The sequence below is a fragment of the Rhinolophus ferrumequinum genome, chromosome 21 (assembly GCF_004115265.2).
Source record: "Rhinolophus ferrumequinum isolate MPI-CBG mRhiFer1 chromosome 21, mRhiFer1_v1.p, whole genome shotgun sequence".
Classification (NCBI taxonomy): domain Eukaryota; kingdom Metazoa; phylum Chordata; class Mammalia; order Chiroptera; family Rhinolophidae; genus Rhinolophus; species Rhinolophus ferrumequinum.
In genome coordinates this window covers 4,304,795-4,328,385 of record NC_046304.1, presented here as the reverse complement: position 1 = coordinate 4,328,385, position 23,591 = coordinate 4,304,795, and positions in this window count along the sequence as shown.

Genomic DNA, 23,591 nt, shown 5'->3' with positions numbered 1-23,591 from the left:
TACTATGACTGTTATTCTCTGCCCAAGCTTCATAATCTGGAAATTGCTTGCAGAAGAAAAGCCAAGTAAATGTGAAGTTTACCTTTTACACTTCATTTCTATGAAAAAAATCTTACTTGATGTCAGTCAGCTTCTGTCATTCATCACCCAGTGCTGACATGATAGAAACATGAATGAAGTAGACCTGGTGGCAGAGCTATGCATACAAGTTCTGACAATTAAGTTCACGAACTCATCCTAGAAAAAGTGCTACATACCTCATTGCTGATATTCCTACGGTCACCTTCGAAGTATTCCCCTTGGGAAGCTATGCACCATCACCAGCACCTAGTCCACCCTTCAAAGCAATTTCGGAACTCTATTTCTGGAATAGCCATCAGAGCTGTTGTTGTATTACCTCTCATGTCCTGAATGTCATCAAAATGTCTTCCTTTCAATATTTCCTGTATCTTTGGGTAAAGAAAGAAGACATTGGGGGCCAGATCAGGTGAATAGGGAGGGTGTTCCAATACAGTTATTTGTTTACTGGCTAAAAACTCCCTCACAGACAATGCGAGTAGGTGCATTGTCGTGATGCAAGGGCCATGAATTGGCAAAAAGTTCAGGTCGTTTTCATCCAACTTTTTCATGCAGCCTTTTCAGCACTTCCAAATAGTAAACTAGGTTAACTGTTTGTCCAGTTAGTACAAATTCATAATGAATAATCCTTCTGATATCAAAAAAGGTTAACAACATCGTTTTGACTCTTGATTTGGACTGACGGAACTTTTGAGGTCGTGGCTGACTTCCATTGTGCACTTTGATACTTTGTTTCAGGGTTGTATTGATACGCCCATGTTTCATCACCAGTGATAACATGGCCCCAAACATCATCTTGCCTCTCCAAACAGTCTTGGCAAACTTCCATTCTCCTTTGCTTTTGTTCATCACTGAGCAGCTTCGGGACCATTTCTGCACACACCTTTTTCACGCCAAGATTTGCAGTTAAGATTTTTCTAACTGTATCTCTATCAATGTTTGCTTGGTCTGCTATGCTTCTCACAGTCAGCCAATGATTTTGACATACAACTGGAAAAATTTTTGCAATGTTTTCATCAGTTCTGCTCATTACTGGCCTCCCTGACCTCTCTTCATCAGTGACATTTTCTCGCTCCTCAGAAAGACGTTTAATCCATTTGTACGCTGCCATTTTCTTTATGGTATTATCCCCATAAAGTTGGACTAACATGTTCCTGATTTCACTTCCCCTTTTGCCAAGTTTAACAAGAGATTTAATGTTTGTTCATTGCTCTAATTCAAGCTCAGGCATTCTCGCAATAACACACAAAAACATGCAACAATAATAATGAACGCCACTCAGCAAGACATTGCCACACATCTACACAAACACAGCTGTGAGACACTGATATACCAAGGTTATGAAACCTTACTGAACTGTTTGTACAGTGCTGTCAATGTAAGTGTATGGTGTCAAGCTTGTGAACCTAATTGTCAGACTTCGTAAGACAGATTAACAGGAGGAAAGCATACAAATGTATTTAAGTTTTACATGACACTTGAACTCTCATAAGGAAATTAAGACCCAAAGAAGTGGCAAAACCTATATGCTGTTTTAGTAGGCTGAAAAAAAAGCAGAAATTGTGGAAAAGGAACTAAATGTATGGGGAGGCTATAAGACAATAAGAATTATTTTAACAAGGTCTGTTTGCACAGAATTCTCTCAGTCTTGATTCCCTGTCTCTGCTGACAAAAAAAATGATTCTTTCCTCCTTGTATGGAGAGGAGTTCTTTTACATTGGAGTTTTATCTCCTGCTTTTAGGAAGAAACAGGAGGGGGCATCAGAGTGCCCGTCTTGAACCTGCTATTGTTCAAGAGACTTTAGGTAAAATATGCCAAAATGGCATATTTTGGTGACATATTCTGCCACCCTTCACCTCCAATTGTCTAACCCTTAAAACAACATAGAATCATCCATGTCATCTTTCAATTGAAAACGAATAAATTGGATCTAATTATGAGCTACATGAGATAAATCTAAACTCTGCAATCTTTCTTTAAATGGGGGAAGAAGGATATGTTTTATTAAAATATGCCCATGTCATCATTGACACAGAAAAGCTGTAGAAATACTCTAGACTAAAGAAAGTAAAAGATACTTGGTAATTAAAAGTAGACTAGATCTGTACTGTAGAGAGGGGGAAAAGGATATTTTAAGTCATTTGACAAAATTATAGTATGGACAGTAGGATATATAAAACTATTGTATCAATGTCAAATATAGGGTTCACATACCCATTGACCTCACATATTTACCTTTTTTGTGAGAACACTTGAGTTCTGCTCTTAGCATTTCAGTTATACAATACAGCCTTATCAATACAGTCACCATATTATGCATTACAGTTTTCAGACTTTCTTCATATTATAACTGAAAATTCATACCCTTTTATCAGCCTCTCCCTATTTTTCCCACTCCTTAGCCCCAGGCAACCACCATTCTATTCTCTGTGTCTATTAGTTTAATTGTTATTTCTAAATGATTATACATATAAGTGATAACATGCAATATATCGTTTTCTGTTTGCCTATTTCACTTAGAATAGTCCCTCAAGGTTCATCCATGTTGTCACAAATGATAGGATTTCCTTCTTTTTTAGACTGAACAATATTCCGTTGTATGCACATATCATATTTTGTTTATCCATTCACCTGTCAATGGATACTTGGGTTGTTTCCATATCTGAGTTATTTTGAATGAACAAGTGGGACTACATCAAACTAAAAAACTTGCGCACAGCAAAGGAAACAATCAAGAGAGTGAAAAGGCAGCCTATGAAATGGGAGAAAATATTTGCAAACCGTTTATCTGAGAAGGGATTAGTATCCAAAATATTTTTTAAAAAAACTCCTATAACTCAATAGCAAAAAGAAACCAAATAACCCCATTTTAAAGGGCAAAGGACTTGAATAGATATTTCTCAAAAAAAGACATACAGTGGCCACCAGTACATGAAAAAATGCTCAACATTACTAATCACCAGGGAAATGCAAATCAAAACCACAATAAGATATCACCTCACACCTGTCAGGGTAGATATTGACAAAAAAAAAGGTAAAAGTGTTGACAAGGATGTAGAGAAACTAGAACCCTTGTGCACTGTTGGAGGGAATGGAAAATGGTGCAGCCATTGTGCAAAACAGTATGGCGGTTCCTCAAAAAATTAAAAATAGAATTACCATACGATCCAGCTAACCCACTTCTGGGCATACATCCAAAAGAATTTAAATCAAGATCTTGAAGAGATATCTGCACTCCCATTTTCATTGCAGCATTATTCACAATAGCTAAGGAAATTTTTATCTTTTTTTATTTTGAAAAGTTCATAAAAATCAAGTACATTCTATTAAAACTAATAAATTTAAAATTGGTAAAATAATTCACCATTGCCCTCTCTGCCTGCACCCTAGAGACTCACTGCTGTCCTCTCTCGTGCTCCCCTTGACTCTGAAGAGGACTCACCCCAGCCGGCACCTGACATTGGGTTGATTGATGCACCTGCTGAGAGGTCACCTCTCCAACCAGACCTTGAGCTTCCTCTCACTCACCCCTATCTCCTGTGTGCACCAGATTCCTAAGCCCATTGTGTCCACTAACTTGGTTACTTAGTTAAACTTGGATCTGGGGGGAAAAGACAACACTCTTAACATTTCCTCTGTTCAAAACAGCCCTAGTAGAGCTTGGAACAACTCAGAGTAAATGTTGGGAAGGAGACTACTTTTTGCAATTTGTGACCCACTATGTGTCAGAGAGTCCTGAGGAAACTTACCTGGACCTGAAATGCTTGAACACCTCTGTGAACCACTTCGAAAGTCAAGAGGAGAAATGTGCCCTTCTTCCACAACAGAAATGTCATTTTAGGAGAAAGAACAGGTCTCTACAGACCTAGGGATTCACTGTCAGGAACTCGACCACCACCTGTCTTCCTGTATTCTCACTCAAAGACAGTCTGAGCACGAAGCTGGCAAAGCTGAGCAAGGAGAAATGAGCCATCAGACCTTGTCTACAATTCCCAGACACACCAGTCAGGAATCCCCAAACCTTCACCTAGGGGAGCCGTCCCCCTTTCTAGGGTCAACATTCAGAAGGCTTTGGCTACTGCTGCTCATAAAAAACATATTAATATCCTCATTTTGCAGATATGAAAATCATAGTTTCATGCTTGAATTTGCCCTATTGTGCAGAGGTAATATTCCAAACCCTCCTTGACCTTAAATTCTAGGAAACAGTGACATATGTCACATATAGATTCTGGTCTCCAGATCCAAGAAACCATTCTCGAGTTTCTCAGGTTTAACTATTCCTGGTTTGGCGCACTAGCATGGGCCCTGTAACATCCACCCCAGTACTCAGGAGTCTCACACCTCCCCACTCTGCTGCTCCGGTCCTCTGAGAGTAACTGACACCAATCATCTTGGCTCCTCCACATGAGGCAATCAGACAATGTGAGTCCCTCAGTCCTGACCCACAGCTTTGCCCCCCATGAATTCAGATTTCTGCCCAAGCAATGGTGGAATCTATTTCAGAATGAGGTGAGATAATTCAGGGACTCCCATAATGCAAGCCTAGCTCTAGAATCCCAGGAAAGCAGCAGGTGTGCCAGACCATTGTGTTACTGCTGTGGTCCAGAACCTCCAAAGAACAACAAGCTCATAAAATGCAGAGTGAAGAAGGGCTTCAGGGTACATTAAGGTGGCACCATCTGACACCGTAGTGAACAGTAGATAAAAACCTGCCCCCATATCCATTATCAGCAGTAACATCCTGCATTTCATAGCTTATATATGTGAGAATTTGTAAACTAGAGTCCTTCCTAATACGCGGTTAAGAATTACATATACTGCATCAGCAAATGATGACAATGTGCCATAATAAGAAGCAGGATTAACTGAACCCTTTGAACCTGAGGTGCACCAAAGAGGAGTAAAATCCCTGAAAATTGTATTCAATCAAACTATGTTCATGGGGATTTTATACATTTGTTCATCTAATCCTCAAAGTAAACCTGCTGGTTAGGGATTAGCTGCCCATTTACAAATAAGGGGAACTATGGTTCAGAGAAGATTAGCAATATAACAGAATTATACGGCTAAACTAGGACATGGCTAGAATTAGAATCTTACTCTGCCTTTCTCTGAAGTTCAAATTCCTACACATTTGTCTCAGGGGTACACATCAGACTATATTACCCAGATTTTTACCTATCAGACCAGTTATTTTGGGAACCCTCCCTCTTAACATCACCTTCTTCCAGCTTATTCACACATTCACTCCCATGCCTGATTCTCTTACCACATGGGAACTCCCAGTATACTGAATCTATTTCTCATGTGTGAGACCTCATCCCTCCTCATTTTTCCTGCCCAGTTGAATTCACAGTTACTAGTTTTAACATACACAGTGGTCCCCCTTTATCCACAAGAGACACCTGCCAAGAGCCCCAGTGGATGCCTGAAACCAAGGATAGTACTGAACCCTATTTATATTATGTTTTTTCCCTATGCATCATACTTATGATAAAGTTTAATTTATAAATTAGGTACAGTAAGAGATTAACAATACCTAATAATAAAATAGATTAATTATAACAATGTACTATAATAAAAGTTACACGAGGCCGGCCCAGTGGCTCAGGCGGTTGGAGCGCCATGCTCCTAATGCCGAGGTTGCCAGTTCAATTATCAAATGGGCCAGTGAGCAGCGCCCTCTACAGCTAAGATTGTGAACAACAGCTCTCCCTGGATCTGGGCTGCTGTGAGCAGCTGACCAACTACTGGTGACTGAGAGTAACGCAAGGCTCATAATACCAGCATGGGCCAGGGAGCTGTGTCCTACACAACTAGACTCAGAAACAACGGCTTGAGGACGTCACAGGAATGGCGGCAACGGGGCGCACTTTCTGAGTTCTCCTCCGGATCTTATTACAAATGGGACCTATAACCCATCAAAGAACTCTTTGCTCATCACACAGAACAGCTAAGAGACTCGTGGATTACTTGAAGCTAAGGATTACTTGAAGGTGCACTAATTGGGCGAGCAGGGGAAGGAAGGAAGGGAGCGGAGTGAAAACTCGTGGCCCGCGGCAGCATCCCGGCCTGCTGCGGGGTCCCAGCCAGCGGCAGCGGCGAAAACCACGGTGGCACCCGCAGTTCCGGGCACGCACGGGATCCCAGGGCGGAATGGAGAGCACAGATACCAGGAGGTGGGCTCTTTCCCTGCGTCCCACGGCTGATTTCTCCCGCCGGGAGGGCGGCCAGTGGGCCCTGGGGCAGACAAAGAACACAGACTCCATACCTGGGCCCCCCCCCTTCCAATCCTACCCCCACCCTTCCAGAGACTTAAACCGGCCCCTGAACTGAGGAGTAGTGTCAGATTACAGAGGAGCCGTAGTAGTGCTCAGGCTCTGGGAAGCCTGACAGGCAGCCCTGACCCAGGAAAGAGGCTAGGAAGGGTGTGATTTTGGCTGGGCTAGGAGAGAAGAGACTCCTCCACCCCCAGCCACCACCTTTTCTGGCCTGCGGGAAGAGGGTGATGCGCGGCTGGGCTGGGAGAGAGAAGACCCCTCCATCCCCAGCCCCCACCCTTTCTGGCCTGCCTAGGGCGGGGCAAGTGCAACTGCAGAGACACTCCCAGGGATCAGCAGTAAGGCAGACGCAGCTCTGGGCTTTCAGCAGCTCAGAAATCCCCCGCCCGCACCCCCCCATACACACACACACTGAAGAAGTGCCCTAAGACTCAGGAGTACTGGACACGGGGCTGGTGGTGCTACTCTCAGTGTGCATATGTGCAGGCAAGGGCACAAACTGCACTGACTTTGTAAAAACTATCATCCAGACCCCTCAGGCCCACGCATTTAAATCTACAGTCCCAAAGTCACTCTGGGCACCAGGTGACTGGCTCTGCCTGCGTAATAAGCAGGGGGCTCTTTGGTACAGCAGAGGACAACCTGGACATTACTTGGTGGGCGTAAGCCAAGACTGGCACTGCTTTTTGTTTTGCTTTGTTTTGTTTTGTTTTGCTATGTCTTTACATCTTTGATATCTTTGCCTGTGTCGAGTGGGGGTTATCGGGTGTTTTTTACATGTGAATGTATTTGATTTTTTTCTTTGTTGTTGTTGTTGCTGTTGTGCTTGGTGATTTGCTTTGTTCTGAAACTGCCCTACCAGGGCCCAGCTTAAGAGGCATAAGATTCAACATATCCAGAGGCCAACTCCAGACCAAACCAGAGTACTACCGGGTTTGACCTACAAGTCATACACCCAGAGGGAATTCTCTGCAGGCACTAGAGCCCTTAGAGGCCAAACCACATTTAAGTGGTCAACCCTCACGCAGCAGAATGCCCTGTGGGGGGTAGAGCCAAGTCTCACAACGAGTCAGCCTAGGAGTTAACCCCACCTACTCACAAGCAAAAAGCAATTAAAGATCTTCCTGAACAGGACAATATACACAACACAAGAGTCACCTTTGGAGCACACGCAGAGGAGAAGAACGACATAGTGCAAGTCAAATATAAAGGACACATACTACATAAGATAACCTAGCAAGAACTAAGAACTCTAGGGGATCTACCTAATACATCAAAACAAACACAGAGAGTCAGCCAGAATGGGGAAACAAAGATACACGTCCCAAATAAAAGAACAGAAGAAACCTCCACAACTGGAACCAAATGAAGCAGAGGTAACCAACCTTTCAGAGACAGAGTTCAGAACACTGGTGATAAGAATGTTTAAGGAGCTTAGAGAAGACATAAAGAAGGATGTAGAAATCATAACGAACAACCAGTTAGAACTAAAGAACACAATTACCGAAATTAAGAACTCACTTGAAGGAATTACCAGCAGGTTAGATGAAGCAGAGGATCGAATCAGCGACTTAGAAGACAAGGTAGCAGAGATCACCCAAACGGAACAACAGAAAGAAAAAAGAATAAGAAACAATGAGGATGGCTTAAGAGACCTCTGGGATAACATCAAGTGCAACAACATGCGCATCATAGGAATACCAGAAGGTGAAGAGAGGAAGCAAGGGATTGAGAACATATTTGAAGTAATAATGTCCGAAAACTTCCTCAACCTGATGAAGGAAACCAACATACAAGCCCAGGAAGTGCAGAGAGTTCCAACCAGGATAAACCCAAACAGGTCCACACCAAGACACATTATAGTTAAAATGGCAAAGCTTAAAGACAAAGAGAGAATCCTAAAAGCAGCAAGAGAAAGACAGAGGGTTACATACAAGGGAACTCCCATAAGACTATCAAATGGTTTTTCTACAGAAACATTGAAGGCCAGGAGGGAGTGGCAAGAGATACTCAAAGTGATGGAAAAAAGAGGCCTACAACCTAGATTGCTTTATCCAGCAAGGCTGTCATTTAAAGTTGATGGAGAGATAAAGAGCTTTCCAGAAAAAAATAAACTAAAGGAATTTATTACCACCAAGCCAGCATTGCAAGAAATATTAAAAGGACTTCTGTAAATAGAAGAAAGATCAAAACAACCTAACTACAAATTTAAAAATGGCAATGTACTATGTACCTATCAATAATCACTTTAAATGTAAATGGATTAAATGCTCCAATCAAGAGACATAGGGTGGCTGACTGGATAAGAAAGCAAGACCTTTGTATATGCTGTATACAAGAGACTCACCTCAGAACAAAAGACACACACAGGCTGAAAGTGAAGGGTTGGAGTAAGATATTTCATGCAAATGGAAATGAGAAAAAAGCTGGAGTTGCAATACTTATATCTGACAAAATAGACTTTAAAATGAAGAACATATTAAAAGATAAAGATGGGCACTATATAATAATAAAGGGATCGATCCGACAAGAGGACATAACCCTAGTAAACATCTATGCACCCAACATAGGAGCACCTAAATATATAAAACAGGTACTGACTGACATAAAGACAGAGATCAACAGTAACACTATCATAGTAGGGGACTTCAACACACCTCTGACAACAAGGGACAGGTCTTCCAGACAGAAAATCAATATGGAAACAACAGCCTTAAATGATACATTGGACCACTTGGATTTAATCGATATTTTCAGAACATTTCACTCCAATGCTGCAAAATACACGTTTTTCTCAAGCGCACATGGAACATTTTCCAAGATAGACCATATGTTAGGCCACAAAACAAGTCTTGATAAATTTAAGAAAATTGAAATCATACCAATTGTCTTCTCTGATCACAATGCTATGAAATTAGCAATGAACTACAGGAAAAAAACTGGAAGACACACCAATTCATGGAGGCTGAATAACTTATTACTAAATAATGAATGGGTCAAACAGGAGATCAAGGAAGAAAGCAAAGATATCTCGAGACAAACGAAAATGAAAACACGACGACCCAAAATCTATGGGATGCCGTGAAAGCAGTCCTAAGAGGGAAATTCATAGCTTTGCAGGCCTACCTAAAGAAACAAGAAACATCACTAATCAACAGTTTATCTTCACACTTAAGGGATCTGGAAAAAGAACAGCAAAATAAGCCCAAAGGGAGCACAAGGAAGGAGATAATAAAGATCAGAGCAGAAATAAATGAAATAGAAACCAGAAAAACAATACAAAAGATCAATGAATCCAAGAGTTGGTTCTTAGAGAAGATAAACAAAATTGACAAACCTTTAGCCAGACTCATTAAAAAAAAGAGAGAGGACCCACATTAATAAAATCAGAAATGAAAGAGGAGAAGTGACAACAGACACCGCAGAAATACAAAAAGTTTTAAGAAGTTACTATGAGCAACTATATGCCAACAAATTTGACAATCTGGAAGAAATGGACAATTTTCTAGAGGCGTACAACCTTCCAAGGCTAACTCAAGAAGAAACAGAAAACCTGAATAGACTGATTACCACCACGGAAATTGAATCAGTAATCAACAATCTCCCAACAAACAAAAGCCCTGGACCAGATGGCTTTACTGGTGAATTTTACAAAACGTTCAAAAAAGAATTATCACCTATTCTCCTCAAGCTCTTCCAAAAAATCCAGAAGGAGGGAAGACTCCCAAACACTTTTTACGAAGCCACTATCACCCTGATCCCAAAATCAGACAAAGACACCACAAAAAAAGAAAACTACAGGCCTATATCTCTAATGAACATAGATGCAAAAATCCTCAACAAAATATTAGCGAACAGAATTCAGCAATACATTAAAAAGATCATACACCATGATCAAGTGGGATTCATCCCTGGTATGCAAGGGTGGTTCAACATCCGCAAATCAATTAATGTGATACACCACATTAACAAAATGAAAAATAAAAATCACATGATCATATCAATAGATGCAGAAAAAGCATTTGATAAAATCCAACAGCCATTTATGATAAAAACTCTTAAGAAAGTGGGAATAGAGGGATCATATCTCAACATAATAAAGGCCATATATGACAAACCCACAGCTAACATCATACTCAATGGGGAAAAGCTAAAACCATTCCCCCTAAGATCAGGAACAAGGCAAGGTTGCTCACTATCTCCGCTTCTATTCAACATAGTGCTGGAAGTTCTAGCCACAGCAATCAGACAAGAAAAAGAAATAAAAGGCATCCAAATTGGTAAGGAGGAAGTAAAATTATCATTCTATGCAGATGATATGATACTATATATAGAGAACCCTAAAGACTCCACCAAGAAGCTATTAGAGCTGATAGATGAATTTAGTAAAGTAGCAGGATACAAAATTAATACTCAGAAATCAGTTGCATTTGTATATACCAATAATAAAACATCAGAAGGAGAAATTAAAAAAACAATCCCATTTACAATTGCTCCAAAGACTATAAAATACCTGGGAATAAATTTAACCAAAGAAGTAAAAGATCTGTACTCAGAAAATTATAAGAACTGAAGAAAGGAATGAAGGAAGATATAAATAGATGGAAACACATATCATGTTCATGGATAGGAAGAATTAATATAGTTAAAATGTCCATACTGCCTAAGGCAATATACATATTCAACGCAATTCCTATCAAACTACCAACGACGTTTTTCACAGAAATAGAACATATAATCCTAAAATTTATATGGGACCATAAAAGACCCCTTATAGCCTCAGCAATCTTGAGAAATAAGCACAAAGTGGGAGGTATAACAATACCTGACTTCAAATTATACTACAAGGCTACAGTAATCAAAACAGCATGGTACTGGCATAAAAACAGACACATAGATCAATGGAACAGAATAGAGAGTCCAGAAATAAATCCATGCCTATATGGCCATTTAATCTACGACAATGGAAGCAAGAATGTACGGTGGGGTAAAGACAGTCTATTCAATAAATGGTGCTGGGAAACCTGGACAGACACATGCAAAAAAATGAAGCTGGACCACCTCCTTACACCATATACAAAAATAAATTCAAAATGGCTTAAAGACTTAAATGTAAGATCTGAAACCATAAAATACCTAGAAGAAAATATAGGAAGAAACTTCACAGACATTACCCGGAGTAAGATTTTTACTGATATATCCCCTAGTGCGAGGGAAGTAAGAGAAAAATAAACATGTGGGATTATATCAAACTAAAAAGTTTTTTCACAGCAAAGAAAACCATCAATAAAACAAAAAGGGATCCTACTGAATGGGAAAAGATATTTGCCAATGATATATCTGATAAGGAATTAATATCACAAATCTATGAAAAACTCACTCAACTCAACTCCAAAAAAACAAACGACCCAATTAAAAAATGGGCAGAGGACATGAAGAGACATTTTTCTAAAAAAGACATACAGATGGCAAACAGACATATGAAGAAATGCTCAACCTCACTAACCATCAGAAAAATGTAAATAAAAACTACAATGAGATACCACCTCACCCCAGTCAAAATGGCTATCATCAATAAATCAACAAACAACAAGTGCTGGCTCGGATGTGGAGAAAAGGGAACGTTTGTGCACTGTTGGTGGGATTGCAGATTGGTGCAGCCACTATGGAAAACAGTGTGGAGGTATCTCAAAAATCTGAAAATGGAACTATCCTATGATCCAGTAATTCCACTCCTAGGTATCTATCCGGAGAAATCCAAAACTCCAATTCAAAAATCTTTATGCACTCCTATGTTTATTGCAGCACTATACACAATAGCTAAGACATGGAAACAACCGAAATGCCCATCGGTAGATGACTGGATTAAGAAACTGTGGTACATTTATACAATGGAGTATTACGCAGCCATAAAGAAGAAAGAAATCTTACCATTTGCAACGACATGGATGGACCTAGAGAACATTATGTTAAGTGAAATAAGTCAGACAAAGATAAGTACCATATGATCTCACTTATATGTGGAATCTAAAGAAAAGAATAAGTGAATGAACTAATCAGAAACAGTTTTGGAGACAAAGGGGAAAAACTGAGGGTTGCTAGATGGGCGGGGGGAGTGGGGGTAAGGGGGGAAGTGAGGGGATTAGAAAACAATCAGTAACCACAAGATGGCCACAGGGTTTGAAAATTAATCTGGGGAACATAATTTAGTGGTTACCAGAGGGTAAGGGGGTTGGGGGGTGGGAGATGAGGGTAAGGGGGATCAAATATGTGGTGATGGAAGGAGAACTGACTCTGGGTGGTGAACACACAATGTAATTTATAGATGATGTGATACAGAATTGTACACCTGAAATCTATGTAATTTTACTAACAATTGTCACCCCAATAAATTAAAAAAGAATAAAATAAAAAATAAAATTAAATAAAAAACAACAACGGCTTGAACTGGAGTGGGGAGCGGGGAGGTGGAAGAAGGGGAAAAAATAATAATAATAAATAAAAGTTATGTGCATGTGGTCTTTGTCAAAATGTCTTATTGTACGGTACTCAAGTTTTCACTTAATGGAAGCACTTTACAGCTTTTCTTCGGCATATCTGAATTGCCAGCAGCACTACTCTTGTGCGTTAGGTCCATTATTAAGTAAAATAAATATCACTTGAACACAATCACTGCGATATCACTACAGTTGACCTGATAACCAAGGCGGCTACTAAGTGACTAACAGGTGGGAATTTTATACAACATGGATACACTGGACAAAGGGGTGATTCATGTCCCGGGTGGGACAGAGCGGGAGGATGGCGAGAGATTTCATCACGCTACTCAAAATGGTGCACAACTTAAAATTTCTGAATTGTTTGTTTCTGGAATTTTCCATTTAATATTTTCAGACTGTGGTTGACTGTTAAGCGAAACTGTGGAAAGTGAAACCACGGATAAGGGGATACTAGTGTACACAGCAAGACCAACAATTCTCATGTTCCTTCCCACCTTTCACCACATCTGCCAATCACAGCCCCACTCCCAAAGACCCCAAATGCCTGCCTGTTCCACGCCTGCATCTGACACAGCACAGGCCTGGGATCTTCATCCCAGTCTACACAGTCACAAATCTCTCAGTATCTTTCAAATACATCAGGCGGCAGTCCCACTTGTCGAGCTCATTAAATCAACAGGCTCCATGAATATTTCCAACATTCTCCGTGCATTTTGAATTTCATGTATTCTCATCTTCCCCCTAACTTTTTCACTACACAGATGAAATTAGTAAGTTGACAAAATATCTCAGTTCATTGCCATAAAATGTACAAATATCCCTGCAATTATAGCTTTCTTTACTCCTTCTCTCCTCATTAAAACTGAAGAGTCATGTCTGCCCCTAGCTAAGAGCAGTTTTCTAATTTATGTCTAAATTCCTCAGAACTTCATGATATTGTTTATAAATTAAATCTGTTATTAGCAACCTCTCCATCACTCCTCCATCTGCCTCCATCACTCCTCCATCTGCCTTCTCATCTTAAACTAAGTATCTTTGATCTTGAAAAGAAAATTCCTCCGCACCTTTCCTTCAACTCCCGCCCCATCTTTCTTCCTCTTCTTAATGAAACTGAATGTTCAATTACATTTCCTTGCAACTCCAACTTTGACTTTCTAGTATCATCTCCTCATACATAAATCTTGCTGTGATAACCATGGTCGTTCCATAAATACGTCTAATGACTGTTTGTCTTCATCTTACTTAGAAACAAAGAATAATAGGCCTATGACCACCTTTTGAGATCATTCTTTTTCCCAGGGTCTTCTGACATCTCAGGCTCCAGACTATATTCAAACTACTATACATACTTCTTGCCAGTGTCCTTTGCAAGGTCCTCCTCAGAAGCACTAGCTGAAACATCCCAAGACTCAGTCCTAGCCCCTGTGCTCTCCTTTGGCTATACACTGTCAGGAAAATCTCGTGCATTTCTTCAGTTGCTTCCGTTTCTTTCATTGTTATCTCTATTGTGACAATGTCTGATTACTCATGTGTACTTATTGTGGTGGTCACTTCGTAAGATATATAAATATTGAATCATTATGTTGTACACCTGAAACTAATATAACATTGTATGTCAACTATAATTTTAAAAATAAATAAAAAATAAAAATTTCATTCCTGAGGTGTAATCTCTACTTGCATGTGAGTATGTTACAGGAAGTTAAAATGAAATATATCTCACGCTGAAGCCTTGGACTTCCACCTCAAATAAAAATTACTTTTCCTCTTGTTTCCAATCTCAAATAATGGCTTCACTAGATATCCAGTAATTAATCTTTGACCAACTTCTCAAACTATACAATCAAACATTACTGTTATCTCTATTATCAGCTGTTAATTTCTACACAATACTCCCACTCCATATTCATAGTGCTTAGTCTCAATTTAAATGTCAATTCCTTAGATAATACAATAATCGGTATTAAAATTTCAAAGATAATGTTTCTATCTCCAAAAACTGATTAATAAATTTTGCTGAACTCTTTTGCACATAAGAAAGTGGACTTGATATATAAGTTTTAGCACCACCAGTCATAAACTGGGTCTTGCAAGAGCGAAAGCTGAAATTAATGATCAATTATTTGAGATTATCAGTGGGTCATGAGAAGTTGTATAACATGTCAATTATCTCAACTGAAAATGAGATAGAGTAAGAAGTATATTTTAAATATTATCGATGAGTTTGCTTCCATTAAAGCCAGGAGAGTAAATATATAATAAATTTTCTTTTGGTATAAACTTAAAATAATGTGATTTTTTTAACACCCCCTACTTTGCAGTTTTTCAGTTTTCAAGTACTTCAACGTTACAGGGAAAATGAAACCTTAAAAACTGTTATGAAAGCATGCTACAGGAGTGCTCATTTCCACTTTCACTTCGGAATCATATAGCACTGGAAAGAACCTATATTTTGTCCATTCCTCTCACCACTGTCTGCCTTTCTTTTTTCTCTGAATTTTACAAAATACTTCCTGACGTTGTGATTACGATGCTCAAACGCCTCAATGAATGGCTATTGTAAAATAAGTCTTGATAAAATGTTACATGAGAAAGTAAAAAATGAAACACCCGGGAATATTTTAGAAAGTGAAAGCTGCTGCGTCCACTATTCAAAAAAAAAACGTTCCCTAACCAAACAGGGAACAAAGTCGCCTTCTCCCCTGATGGGGCCACCACCACCAAGCGTTTTCCTGCTGGGAAACCTCCCCCTCAAAATCTGCGGGCGAAACACGCACGCGCTCTCCGCCGATCTGAAAAGGCGGATCGCGCGCCCTCTTGTGGCCGTGGAGGCTCAGCACCCGGAGTTTTACGCTTACTCTGGTGGCTGTGTGGCCCCCTTGCTGGCCGCCTGCTGAATCACTAAAATTGAAATTTTCATTTCATCTAGATTATCTAATTTGTGGACATACATTGTTCACAGTATTCTCTTAGAATCTGTTTTCTTTATGTAAAGTCTATAGCAACGTCTTCACTTTGAATTCGAATTTCATTACTTTTTCTTCTCTCTTTTTTTCTTGGTTAGTTTAGGTAAAGTTTTGTGAATTTTGTTGATCTTTTTGAACTTTTGATTTGTGGATTCTATCTACTGATTTCCTATTTTTATTTCACTTGTATCCACTTAATCTTTATTAATTCCTTATTTCTTCTAACTTTGGGTTTAGCCCTTCATTTTCTGATTCTTTAATGTGTAAATTAAGGTATTGATTTGAGAGCTTTCTTGAAAAGGTTATACAGAATACAATAAGCAAATGAAAAGAAGTTCAACATTATTAGCCTTTAGAGAAATGCAAATTAAAACTACAGTGAAATATCACAAAACATCCATCAGAATGGAAAAAAAAAAAGTCACCACACCAAAATCTGGATCACTTACACATTGTTGGTGGGAATATAAAACACTACAGCCACTGTGGAAAACAGCTTGGTAGTTTCTCAAAAACTAAATATGCAACTACCATTTAATGCAGCAATTACACTTCTGGGAATTATTCAGCGAAAAGATGTTAATGTTCAAAAAAATACATACGCTTTTTTTTTTTTTACCAGATTAATTTGTAAACAGCCCAAATGTCCATTTGTAGGTGATTGGACAAACAACTTGTGCTACATCTATACCATGGAAAACTACTCAGCAATAAAAAGAAATGAAAATTGACACGAAAGGAACAACACCCTGGATGAATCTCAGAATTATCCTGAGGGGGAAAAAACCCAATCACAAAAGATTACATACAATACGATTCAATTTATGTAGAATTCATGAAATGATAAAAACAGAAATGGGAGAACAAAACAGTGATTGTGAGGGTTAAAGTGGGGGTGGCAGCAGGAAGGAAGTGAGTGTAGCTACAAAATTACAAATGTGAGTTCTTCATAGTGATGTGAATGTATCAATGTCACTCTCCCAGCTGTCTTATTGAACTAATGTTGCCATTGGGGGAAAACTGGGTAAAGGGTGCACAGAATCTTTCTACTATTTTTACAACTGGATGTAAAAGAAAATGTTTACTTAAAAATAGAAACAACACAAATATCTAACAGTAGGATAATTGTTTGTTTATGGTACCTCCTAAGTAAAGTATGTGTTCTTGTGCATATATCTGAAAAATTCTAAAGGAAAATTCATACAAATAATTAGTGGTATGACAATGGGTAGTTTCTATGTTTTATTTCATTTTTTAAATTATCACCAGGACAAATTAAGTTTGTTTTATGTAATGCAAACAGCCTTTACTCATTGTCATGCTGCAAAAACAAATAAGAAAACGGTGAAAATACAATAACAGGAATTAAGAACCCTTACCAGAGGAGGTGGATATTTGATACACTGTTGGTGGGAATGCCAAATGATACAATCCCTTCCGGAAACAGTTTGGCAGTGTCTTCAAAAGTTGAACATACACACCTATATGATCTGGTCATTCCAGACCTAGGTATTAACCAAGGGAAATGAAATTGTGCGTCCATACAATGAATTTTTCAGGAATGTCCATAGCAACTTTATTTCAAACAAAAATTGGAAATAAGGCAGATGTCCATTAACAGATGAATGAATGAACAAATTGTAACATATCTGGGCAATGCCATGCTAGGCCTAGTGACATAGGAACTAGTGACAAAGGAACACGTAGATAAATCTCAAAATAATGATGCTGAGTGAAAGAGGCTAGACAGAAAATACCACATACTGTATGGTTATATCTGTTTTTAATTCTAGAAAATGTGAGCTAATCAAGAGTGACAAAGAGCAGATGAGTGGTTGCTTGGCCAAGGAGGGAGGTAAAGGAGGGGACAGAAAGTGACTGCAAAAAGACCACTAGGAAACATTTGAGAGTTAGGGATATATACATTCACTATCCATTGTAGTGATGATTTCACAGGTGTGCACATATGTCGATAGTTAAATTGTAGATTTTAAGTATGTGCAGTTCATTGTGTGGCAATGATGTCTCAATACAGGTAGTTTTTAAAAATTCTCACTGGATCTGTTGACCATCCAGAGCAGGCACTTTTATTAACATTTTGACACAAGATGTGTTTATATAAGGGACCAGTCAAAGTTTTCCAAACAAAAATAAAAAAGAGAGAGAAAGAATTTCATCAGGTACAGACCCCTCCATACCCTGGACTGAGCCTGGGCAGGGAAAGACTCTGCTGGGCCCTCAGCAGCCTCAACTGCTAAAAGTGCAGGTCCGTCTCCACAGGTGTGGGCACTTTGATGGATTTTCTGTAAAGTGTTGCTATTTGAGCTGACTTTAGAACTTAACCTTTATGAAGCAGCATAATACAGCCTTTCTTAGAAACAAAAACATTTTCAACACCATGACTGCTGGGGTGGCTACAGACAGGTGCTGAGGGCACTAAGACATTTTAATTTTTCTCCTTTTCTGTTTCAGGCTGAATCTGGAAGCCCCTGGATCCTGATTACCCAGGAACCAACCCCCATCCCATGCCCCTGTGTCTGCACACAGATGAATGGGTATAATGGCTCCAGACACCCTGAGCCTGGTTGCTGGCCCTACCACTACTGCTGTGTGGCCTCGGGCAAGTCCTCAACCTCTCTGGGCCTCGTGCATAAAATGGGGATCATTCCACCTGTGTTGCAGGGTTGGTGTAAGAATATAAAAGGTCATTGGTGAGGATTTGGCACAAGCATAAATGCTGCCACCTTAGCCAGTCAGTTAAAACTTCCCGCTGCTCCCAGGTTGATGTTGATAAAACGATTTATTAAAACATAGTTTTGTTTCCCAGTTTACACTGACAGGGACAGCTGTAAAGCCTGTGTCCATACAATGCATGTCCCTTAACAGATGAATGAATGAACAAATTGTAACATATCTGGGCAATGCCATGGCAGATTCATTCACTGCCTGGGTCTGCAGTGGAGGAGCAGGACTGGAGTGGGGACCGGAGAAGCCTTGCTTGTACATCAACTTCCGGAGTTAGAGTAGTTCCATTTTCCATCATAACAGATGGGAATTTTCCTGAGCTCCCTTGACTTTTTTAAGCCTGCTATCTAAGTATTCTAGCATCTTCTCTGACCCTTCTTTTAATTAGTGCAATTAATTTACTCCCCTTCAGCTGAAGACATGATGACCAGGTGAGAAAGGTCCAGGCCACCATGTTTGTAGAGTGGGGGTAATGAAAAATAACAGGGTTATGCTTGGAGGGAGAACCCCCCAGTTCAAGGCCCAGCTCTGCCCCTACTCACTGGTGGCCTTGGCTAAGTCACATTATCTCTCTGAGCCTCCATTTCCTCATCCATAAATGGGACCAAAACTCTCAACCTATGAAATGGAAGAAAATGCATTGATGGAATCAGTCTCTTTACTGTGGGACAGGCTGGACAACAGTTTGTGCCCATGGATCCTTACCTCCCTGGTCTCTTGCTTTCCCTCTCGAGGTGGCTTTGGGTCCTGGTGCTCCTGGGAGTTGGGCTGATGCTGCCTCTATTTCTCCTCGGGCCTCCATCCAATTTCATCAGACAAAGAAGTCTCCACTAAGTTTGTACACAAAATCCCTGAAGACAAGCACTACAGAGTGAGGGGACAGAAGACATCCATTGAACAAACACTGCCCTGTCCTCCCCTAAAACCCTCTACTCACAGCCTTTGTTTGAGGGTGAAGAGATTTTAATAATACAGGTAACCCCCGTGTTACACAGCACTACCACAACACGGTTTCACTCTAACACAATTCAAGAATTGGGGAAAACCTTCGTACAACATGGCATCCTAGAACACGGTTTCGCTCTAACTCGGTTTGAGAATTAGAAAAATCGCCGAACAACATGGAGCATAATAAGAGCTTTTAAGAGCAAAAAATATCTCATTCGAAATTAGGGAAATCCCCAAATAACACAGAATGTAATAAAAGCTTTTAAGAGCAAAAGATATCTCATTTGAAATTTTTCATTTGAGCGTGGATGTCGTATCAGATTTGGCTGCAGAATTTTAAAATTTATTAGAATTTTAAATACATTTTGTTCGTGGAGTATTAAGTTCAGAGGATGAAGAAATTTTGTCAAAAAGAAAACGCCCTTGGTTAATGGTGCTTAGTAGTGATGACGAAGAAAACATTATTTAATACATATTAATATATTATACTTTTGGTGAAAATTGCTTTAATAAAGATATTTCTCTTAATTATAAAAATATAATAGTATGTTTTCTTAATTTTTGGAATCTAACCCCCTTTTTTATACTAGTTCTTTGTTTCATATAACAAGGATTCGCATAACATGGCATTTTTTAGGAACCTAACAACCGTGTTATACTTGGGTTACCTGTAATTTCTGAGTTGTTTTATTGAACTAAAGGGCTCAGTAACATTTTTACCATACAGGCTTTACTCTCCATCATTTAGATAATCATTAATGTTTCTCAAAATTGTTGTCTCACTTTCTCCATAAAGTGTTTGCACATTCACTGTATTATTTATGTGTTTCTAGATTCCTATTTTTGTTTTCATTCCATAACTTTTTCTTTGGATAGAAGATTGAAATTCCTTCACAGGAAAAGTTAAAGAATGAAAAACATATTGAAGTATCTAGGAATGCATTAACAAGATATTATGCAGTGAAAAGTTTGCAAGAATAACGATAATACAAAGAATACTAGTACCCAGATGCACCTATTTTTAACATTTTTCTCCATTTCCTTTATTATTTGTGTCTGCTTAACATCTCTTTTCTCAGGAAGTAGATGCACACATAAACACACATGCCATACACATAATATTTTTCCGTAAATTGTTTGAAGTTAGGTTACATATGATATGGCCATTTATTTCCTCCTAAATACTTCCAAGGAATTTTCCTTAAAATGGACATACTCTCTTACATAACCACAGAATTGTTATCAACTTCTGCCACAACTTGATGTAATACTTTCATCTATTCTGCTGCCCCTTGTGTAAGTTCTCAAATGTCCTTTTTGCCCCTCAATTACATTACATGATCTAGTCTATAGTCGGTTGTGCTATTTAATTACAAAATATCTTTTCCTTCCTTTAACCTGGAATATTTTCACAGCTTTTCTTTGCAGTTTCTTTGCAGTTTATGATATTGGCATTTTGCTACCATTTTTTTATAAGACCGGGTCTTTTATTTATTTACTTTTTAATTGGGGAAGGGGAACAGGACTTTATAGGGGAACAGTGTGTACTTCCAGGACTTTTTTCCAAGTCAGTTGTTGTCCTTTCAGTCTTATTTGCGGAGGACGCAGCTCAGAGCTCCCGGTCCAGTTGCCGTTGCGAGTTGCAGGGGGCGCAGCCCACCCCTTGTGTGAGTCCAACCAGGCCAGCAACCTTGTGGTTGAGAGGATGCGCTCCAACCAACTGAGCCATCCGGGAGCTCAGTGGGAGCTCAGCTCAAGGTGCCGTGTTCAATCTTAGTTGCAGGGGGGCAGAGCCCACCATCCCTTGCGGGACTCGAGGAGTTGCTGGCCCATGTGGGAATCGAACCGGCAGCCTTCGGAGTTAGGAGCATTGAGCTCTAACCCCCTGAGCCACCGGGCCGGCCCCCATTTCTTTGAAAGTTTTAACCCCTTCTTTCGCCGTTGGCCAAGCAATTCTGGCATTTCTGCTCAGTATGAAGTTACCTATTTCTCCAAGCCTCCAAAATCCTAGCCGTGTATTATTAGCACCATCTCCTGGCATCCTTTGTCAGAGTGTTTAAATCTTTATTAGAGGAGTGCGCTCCTTTTCAATAGACTCTCCAGTACTCACTGTATCTTCTGCCCTCCTCGCTCTAACACCCTCAAGATCCAAACCTGTATACTTTCCTGATTCCTGCAGATAAAGACCAACTAGGGCCTGCAGCAACTTCAGAGAATAATTCTTTCCCTCCCTTATCAGGCCCAGCATTTCCCCTGTTGGGATCTGTGGTGACTTGACCCTAGTTATTGATCTAGCGATCAGAAGAGGAAGAAAGAGTACACTGTGAAAGGGGCACAGATTTTACTGCAAAGTAGAGGCCTCTGTCTGCGTCATCCTCAAGCAAGACTGGGAGGAGTGGGCCACTTTTGCAGGCCCAAAGAATTCAGGAGATTGATGTTTTGAGGTATTTGCCTGCATCAATCCAAATGTACGGATCCTGAGTCTCAGGGTTCTACTCCTGTCCAAACAGGTCCTGACCTTGGCATAGCAATCTTTCTGGGGTGGAAAATGCAACCTTATCTGAAGTCACGCTGCTCTTACATTTTGCCGTCAGTGACTTCAGTGACAGTTTTAATGACCACGCTTCTACAGCCTGACATGTGCTATCAGTACTCCACCAATTGCAAATGATAGGGTCCTCATTGCCAGCAAGCTGACAGGCGATGAGAACCAAAATCTCATTTTAGAGTCTGCTCTCCTAGGACCACTGCTGGTGCCAACTCTCACAGGGCAGATTCCCTGGAAACAGATTCTGAGGTGCAGAACTGTAGGCAAGAATGTTATTGGATAGTGTTCTGTAGAAAAATACCTGTAGGGGAGTCCTGTTAGCTCAGCTGTTTAGAGCATGGTGCTAATAACACCAAGGTTGCCGGTTCGATCCCCACAGGGGCCACTGTGAGCTGCCTTCCTTAAAAAAGAAAAAGAAAAATACCTGTAAAGAAATGACACCTGTAAGGAAGATTAGGCAGAAGAAAAAATTGAAGTACTGTACAATTGCAGCAGAGGCCTCAATTGATTCTACAGGGGACACAAGCCAGGATGGCCCTTTAGTGAGGTTGCAAGTTGAGGCAAGGGGACCAGGTCTTTGAACACCTACCGTGAGCACTACTGGATGTGGACTGGCTGCCCCTGGGAGGAGAGATAAGCTATGAGAGGCAGCTCCCTTCAGCCAGGACAATTCCCAGGGAGGTATTTAGTTGTGAGCCATCAGGCAGCTGAGGGAATGGGTGCCCCAGACCTAAAGGGAGTGGTGGGCTGCGCCCCCTGCAACTAACAACGGCGACTGGACCTGGAGCTGAGCTGTGCCCTCCACAACTAAGACTGAAAGGACAACAACTTGACTTGGAAAAGTCCCGGAAGTACACACTGTTCCCCAATAAAGTCCTGTTCCCCTTTCCGATTGAAAAAAAAAATCTTTAAAAATAAATAAAGAGCCAACCAACCGAATGGGAGATTTAAAACAAAAACAAAAATAAACCCATAGGACAGTCTGTCGGGAAGCGTAGGCTGGAAGCTTTGTCCACAGTTTCGTCTTCATCAAGGACTCCTCAATTCTGCTGTTAAGGCCTTTCAACTGATTGAATCAGGCCCACCCAATTTATCTCGGATAATCTCCTTAATTCAACTCAGTTTACGGACTTTAACCACATCTACAAAATACCTTTACAATAAAGCCTGGATTAGTATTTGATTGAATAGTGGGAGACTGTAGCCTCGCCAAGTAACCATCACTACCCACACATCACACAACTATCTTTTTGTTCAAATTTGTGTGATGTGGTAATATTAAGACTCTCTGACACTCCTCCCATCAAGAGGTGGGGGTCTACATCCGCCCCTGCTTGATTCTACACAGACTTGCGACTGCTTTGACCAAGAGTATGATGGAAGTCATGCTATGTGACTGCCAAGGCTATGTCATAATCAGCCATGGAACTTCTCTCTTGCTCACTAGAACACCCACCCTTGAAGCCCTGTGCCACCATGTAAGAAATCCCACCACCTAGTCCTTCATGCTGAAAAGGCTAT